The following is a 7481-nucleotide window of genomic DNA, read 5'->3' as shown; positions in this document are numbered from 1 at the left end:
CGCCCCTGCTCCCCACCCGCCCCTGCTCCCCACCCGTGGTGTGTCTTTGCCCCCGAGTCACTTCAGGACACCTAAGTTGGCACTTCCAACACTTTTGTTATGTATCTGTGATTTGATTTCTTCTATGGGGATAGGGTTGGGCAAACAGAAGTTTTGACTACAAAATAAACTTTCTGGAAAGGTGTGTGTGTGTGTGTGTGTGTGTGTGTTACTGGGGATAGAACCCAGGGGCATTCTACCTCTGAGCTACACCCACAACCCTATTTTTTTTTTTTTTTTTTTTTTTTGGTGGTACTGGGAATGGAACCCTTTTACCTCTGGGCTATACTCTCAGACCTATTTTATATATTTTTTTAAATTTGGAAACAGGGTCTCTTAAGCCAGCAAGGTTGGCTTCAAACTGGTATGATCCTCCTGTCTCTGTCTCTGCCTACCAAGCACAGGGATTACAAGTGTGTGCCACCACGCCCGGCCCTATTTTTTATTCTTTATTTTGGTCTCACTGAGTTGCAAAGGACCTCACTAAATAGTTGAGGCTGTCTGTGAACCACAATCCTCCTATCTCAGCCTCCAAAGTACTGGGATTATAAGTATGAGTCACCACACCCAGCTTAGAAAGTTGTTTTTGTTTTTTTCCTTTTGGGTACTAGGGACTGAACCCAGGGATACTCTATGCCAGGGTCTCCCTATGTTGAGGAGGCTGTCGTTGAACCTGTGATCCTCCTATCTCAGCCTCCCAAGCACTGGGATTCCAGGTATCTACTATCATGCCTGGCTATATTTCATAAGCTTTAACTGGGCTTACCCACTGGTACATGATTGTAATCCCGGTACTTAGGAAGCTAAGACAGGAGGATCACAGGTTCGAGGCCAACCTCAGAAACAAACCTCAGAAACTTCCACAAAAACAAACCTCAGAAACTTCCACAACTTAGTGAGACCCTGTCAAAATAAAGAATAAAAAAAAAATGGGCTGGGAATATAACTTAGAGATAGAATGCCTCTGGGTTTAATCTCTAGTACCACAATAAAATAAATAAATAAAATAAAATAGAGCCAGGGGTATAACTCAAAGGTGGAATGCCCCTGGAGTCCATCCCCAGTACCATAAAATAATATAAAATAATAATGTGGGGACTTCCGGGAAGATGGCGATGGAGAAAAGGGGCACTTACAAGTCCCGCTAACAATCGATCTCTATTACCACAAAACCAACGCCTTTCAGAGCCAGAAAACACCACCAGCAAAGAAATAAAAACTGTAAATACAAGGGACAGAGAAAAAGAGGGCTGGAAGAACGAGACACCAGAAAGAAACCAGCCCGAAGTGCCGCGGCACGGAGCGGCCGGAGCCGCGGCATGGAGAGGCACGGGCTATAGCACCAGGCTCCAGAGAGGAGGGAGACTCAGAACGGAGCTCAAATCCAGAGAGGAGGTACGCCAGCCTCGCGGCCTAGGACACAGCAGTATCACCTTACTGCCGGTGGCAGCGGCGATTTCACCGAACGGCTCTAGACCAATGCATTCAACCAGCCACCAGGCGCCAGAGAGGAGGGGTGGACAGCGAGCCGAGGTGAGCAGCTGCTGAACAGCCGGGCAGCAGTCAGAAGTTTTTTCAGCGCAAGGAGCGTCTAAAGCTCCCAAGGGCCGGGATCAGCACACCCCGCAGGGACTCAGTGGAGCTCAAAACCAGAGAAGAACTACACCAACCTCACGGCCGAGGACGCGGCAGCAGCGCCTTAGTGCTGGCAGCAGCAGTGAGTTCACCGGACGGCTGAAGACCAACGCACTCAATCAGCCACCAGGCTCCAGAGAGGAGGGGTGGACAGCGAGCCGAGGTGAGCAGTTGCTGAACAACCGGGTGGCAGTCAGAAGTTTTTTCGGCGCAGGGAACATCTAAAGCTCTCAAGGGCCGGGCACTGCACACCTGGCAGGGACTCAGAGAGGAACTCAAAACCAGAGAAGAAATACGCCAGCCTCACGGCCGAGGACATGGCAGTGGTACCATATTGCCAGTGGCGGCAGCTGCGAATCCACCGAGTCCACTACAGCTCCATCAGCGCACTCAACAACCGTGAGTCAAACTGTGGACCCTAGGGGAGAAATCCCAGTACTGCACTCCCAGGGACTTGCGCAGATAGTCTCCCTGGGTCGGAGATTTTAGCAGTGCAACCCAGTGGGGGAGTGGTGGTGGCAGAGATATCACACCACAGTCACAACTCCCCGCTGGAGAATGCCCAACTTGGCATCCCCCATGGTCTAAGCAGCCTCGATTGACTCCTTGGGTCTGAGATTTTGTGATACAACCCAGTAAAGGAGTAATGGTGACTGAGATACCACAGACTCGAGATCCAGAGCACCTTAAGTAAACTCGTAGTGACCCAGGGAAGAACCCAGAGAAGGCACAAACTTCCAAAATCATGGGAAAGAGAAATAACAATGGAGCAGTGAATGCCCACAACCCCACAACATCAGAATCTGATAACACACAAATCCAGAGATCTCTAGAAGATCAAATCAGGAAAATAACTTTAGAAATAATAGAGGACTTTCGAAAAGCATTCAGAGAGAGTCAAAAAGAGATAAAGGATGCAATCATTGAAATAAAGGCCTCAATTCAAAGTATAAACAACAGATTAGACCACATGGAGAATAGAATCTCGCTTCTTGAAGATGATCACTCCAAAAATGAACGCATAGTTTCTAATTTAGAAAAAAAAAGCCGGGCGTGGTGGCGCACGCTTGTAATCCCCGCGCTTGGGAGGCGGAGACAGGAGGATCGCGCAGGTTCGAAGCCAGCCGCACTGGCGTAAGAGACCCTGTTTCAAAAATCTAAAAAAAATAGGTCTGGGAGTGTAGCCCAGAGGTAGAAGGGCTTCCAGGAACCCCAGTACCACCAAAAAAAAAAAAAAAAAAAAAAAAGGAAAAAAAAAAAGAAAAAAAAATCCAACAGCAGGAATCTGACATTGAAGAAATATGGGCCCATTTTAAGAGAGCTAACCTAAGAATAATTGGAATAGAGGAGGGAAAAGAAGGTGAAACCAAAGGGATTAATAATCTCTTCAAGGAAGTAATAGCCGAAAATTTCCCAAGTATAGAGCAAGAGGTCGATACACAGGTCCAGGAAACATATCGAACTCCCTTTAGACAGGATCAGAGAAGAAGATCCCCACGCCACATAATTGTCAAAATGACTAATGTGGAAGCCAAGGAGAGAATCTTAAAGGCAACAAAAACAAAAGGCCATGTGACATTCAGAGGCAAACCAATTAGAATCACTCCAGACTTCCCAAACCAAGTCATGAAAGCCAGAAGGGCATGGAGTAACATATTCCAAACTCTGAAAGAAAACAACTTCCAGCCCAAAATTTCCTACCCAGCAAAACTATCTTTCAGATTAGATGGGGAAATAAGAAGCTTCCATGACAAACAGAAACTGAAGGAATTTATGTCTTCAAAACCAGCGCTAGAGAAAATACTCAAGGAGATTAACTGCAAAGAGGAAATGGGTAATACAAGCCAGAACCAAAGAAACAAGAATTCCCATCCAGCAGACAACTAAGCAAAGAATAATAAACAGTATCTCAAACAGAAATAAGATCTTAACATGTTGGGAATTAAAAATTATCTCTCTATAATCACACTGAATGTAAATGGCCTCAACTCCCCAATAAAAAGACATAAAGTGGCAAAATGGATTAAAAGCCAGAATGCATCCATCTGCTGCTTACAAGAAACACACCTTACAAGTAAAGATAGGAACAAACTCAAGGTAAAGGGCTGGAGCAAGGTAATCCATACTAATGGTACTCGAAGACAAGCAGGAGTAGCAACTATGATATCAGACAAGTTAGACTTCAAACCCAAACTTATTAGAAGAGACAAAGAAGGTCACATTTTACTGGTAAAAGGAATAGTCCAGCAAGAGGAAATAACAATAATCAACATCTATGTCCCAAACATAGGGGCAGCTACTTTCATAAATCAAACTCTTTTTGACATGAAGTCACACATAAATCCCAACACAATAATACTGGGAGACTTCAACACACCTCTCACAATACTAGACCGATCTTCCAGACAAAGGGTCAGTAAAGATGCCTCAGAACTAAAGAACACCATTAACCAAATGGACCTGTTGGACACATATAGAATATTTCACCCAACTACAGCGGAGTTTACATTTTTTTCAGCTGCTCACGGAACCTTCTCCAAAATATCACATCCTGGGACACAAAATGAGCACTAGCAAATTTAAAAAATGTTACATACTTCCCTGTGTCATTTCAGACCATAATGGAATGAAACTAGAAATCAACTATAAGAAGACCCAGAGAAACAACATAAACATGTGGATACTGAACACCAGACTTCTGAATGAAGAATGGGTCATAGAAGATGTAAGAGGTGAAATCAAGAAATTTCTAGAAACAAATGAAAATAAAGATACAACATATCAAAACTGCTGGGACACTTTGAAGGCAGTATTAAGAGGAAAATTTATAGCACTGAGTGCTCACATAAGAAAAACAGAAAATCTTCAAATAAATAGCCTAACGACACACCCTCGAAAAGCCCTTGAAAAGCAGGAACAATTGAACCCCAAAGCCAGCAGAAGACGGGAAATTATTTAAATTAGAGCAGAAATTAACGAAATAGAGAATAAAAAACAATACAGAAAATCAAAACCAAAAGCTGGTTTCTTGAAAAAATTAACAAGATTGATAAACCACTGGCCAACCTAACTAAAAAAAAGAGAGAATCAACCCAAATTATGAGGATAAGGGATGAAAAAGGAGACATTACTACTGACAGTGTAGAAATCCAGAGGATTATCAGAAACTACTTTGAAAAACTATACTCCAACAAATTGGAAAATCTGGAGGAAATCAACAACTTCCTAGATAAATACAACCTTCCTAAACTGAGTCAAGAAGATATAGAACACTTAAACCAACCAAAAACAATCAAAGAGACTGAAACAGCAATAAAGAGCGTACCATCAAAGAAAAGCCCAGGACCAGATGGTTTCCCAAGTGAATTCTATAAAACCTTTATAGAAGAGCTAACTCCAATACTACTCAAACTATTTCGGGAAATAGAAAAAACCGGGACTCTCCCAAATACATTCTATGAAGCCAACATCACACTAATACCCAAACCGAATAAAGACAGTTCAAGGAAGGAAAACTATGGGCCTATATCTCTGATGAACTTGGATGCAAAACTATTAAACAAAATACTAGCAACACACATTCAAAACCACATCAAGAAAATCATTCACCATGACCAGGTAGGGTTCATCCCAGTGATGCAAGGCTGGTTCAATATATGAAAATCAATCCATGTAATTCATCATATAAACAGAATCAAAGACAAAAATCACATGATCATCTCAATAGACGCTGAAAAAGCATTTGATAAAATCCAACATCCATTTATGATAAAAAACGCTGCAGAGAATTGGAATAGAAGGAACATTTCTCAACATTATTAAGGCAATCTACAATAAGCCTACTGCCAACATCATATTAAATGGGGAAAAACTTCAAGAATTCCCCCTAAAAACTGGAACGAGACAAGGATGTCCACTATCACCACTTCTCTTCAATATAGTACTAGAGACTCTAGCCAGAGCAGTAAGGCAAGAAAAGGAAATCAAAGGAGTACAACTAGGAAAAGAAGAACTCAAGCTTTCACTATTTGCAGATGACATGATACTATATTTAGAAAACCCAACAAACTCAACCAAAAGGCTTATAGAACTGATCAACAAATTCAGCAAAGTATCTGGATACAAAATCAATCTTAAAAAATCAGAAGCTTTCCTGTACACCAACCATAAATCCACTGAAAAAGAAATTCAGAAAACACTTCCACTCAGGATTTCCCACAAGAAAATAAAATACTTCAGAATAAACTTGACCAAGGAGTTAAAAGATCTCTACAAAGAAAATTATAAAACACTGAAAAAAGAAATCGAAGAAGATCTTAGAAGATGGAAAGACCTTCCATGTTCATGGATTGGCAGAATAAATATCATTAAAATGGCCATCCTCCCAAAAGCGATCTACAGATTTAACGCAATGCCCACTAAACTACCAAGATCATTCCTCACAGACATAGAAAAATCAGTCCTTAAATTTATCTGGAATAACAAAAAGCCCAGAATAGCCAAGGTAGTTCTCAGCAACAAAAACCACGCAGGAAGAATCACAATACCTGACTTTAAACTATACTACAAAGCCATTGTAATAAAAACAGCATGGTACTGGCAAAAGAACAGATATATAAACCAATGGAGCAGAATAGAAGACCCAGAAACAAGTCCACACACTTTCAGCCAATTGATTTTTGACAAAGGAGCCAAAAACATACACTGGAAAAAAGATATCCTCTTCAACAAATGGTGTTGGCAAAACTGGTTAACCATATGCAGAAAATTGGAAATTAATCCCACTTTTTCACCCTCTACAAAAGTCAACTCACGATGGATCAAAGACTTGGAAATTAAACCAGAGACTTTGAAGCTCCTTGAAGAGGGCATAGGTCCAACACTACAACACATAGGCACAGACAAACATTTCCTCAATAAGACCCCAAAGGCACAACAAATTAAAAGGAGAATCAATACATGGGATTGCATGAAACTGAAGAGCTTCTGTTCAGCAAAGGAAACTATCAAGAACCTCAATCGAGAGCCAACTGAATGGGAGAAGATTTTTGCCACCTACCCCTCCGATAGAGGACTAATACCTAGAATATACAGAGAACTCAAGAAACTCAACACTAAGAAAACAAAGCATCCAATAACAAAATGGGCAAAGGAACTAAATAGACACTTCACAAAAGAAGAAATTCAAATGGCCAATAAATGCATGAAAAAATGCTCAACATCATTGGCAATCAGAGAGATGCAAATCACAACTACCCTGAGATTTCACCTAACTCCAACTAGAATGGCAGTCATTCAAAACACAAACAACAACAGATGCTGGCGAGGATGTGGAGAAGAGGGAACTCTAAGACATTGTTGGTGGGATTGCACATTAGTGCAACCACTTTGGAAAACAGTATGGAGAATCCTCAGAAGAATGGGAACAAATCTACCATATGATCCAGCAATACCACTTCTGGGTATCTACCCAAAAGAAAAGAAACCAAACTACCAAACGAATGCATGTGTATCTATGTTCATAGCTGCACAATTCACCATAGCCAAACTATGGAACCAGCCAAGATGTCCATCAACAGATGAATGGATTACAAAACTGTGGGATATGTACACAATGGAATTTTACTCAGCCATCAAAAAAAACTCAACTACATCATTTTCAGGGAAATGGATGGAACTGGAGGACATTATGCTAAGTGAGATTAGTCAGTCACAAAAAATAAGAAATCAGATGCTTTCCCTAATATGTGAGAGTTAGGGAGAAATGGGTCAAAGGAGGAACTCTTGAAAGAGGAAATCCTATAGAG

This window comes from Muscardinus avellanarius (genome assembly GCF_963383645.1).
Source record: "Muscardinus avellanarius genome assembly, chromosome: 3".
Classification (NCBI taxonomy): Eukaryota; Metazoa; Chordata; class Mammalia; order Rodentia; family Gliridae; genus Muscardinus; species Muscardinus avellanarius.
This window is presented reverse-complemented; position numbering follows the sequence as displayed.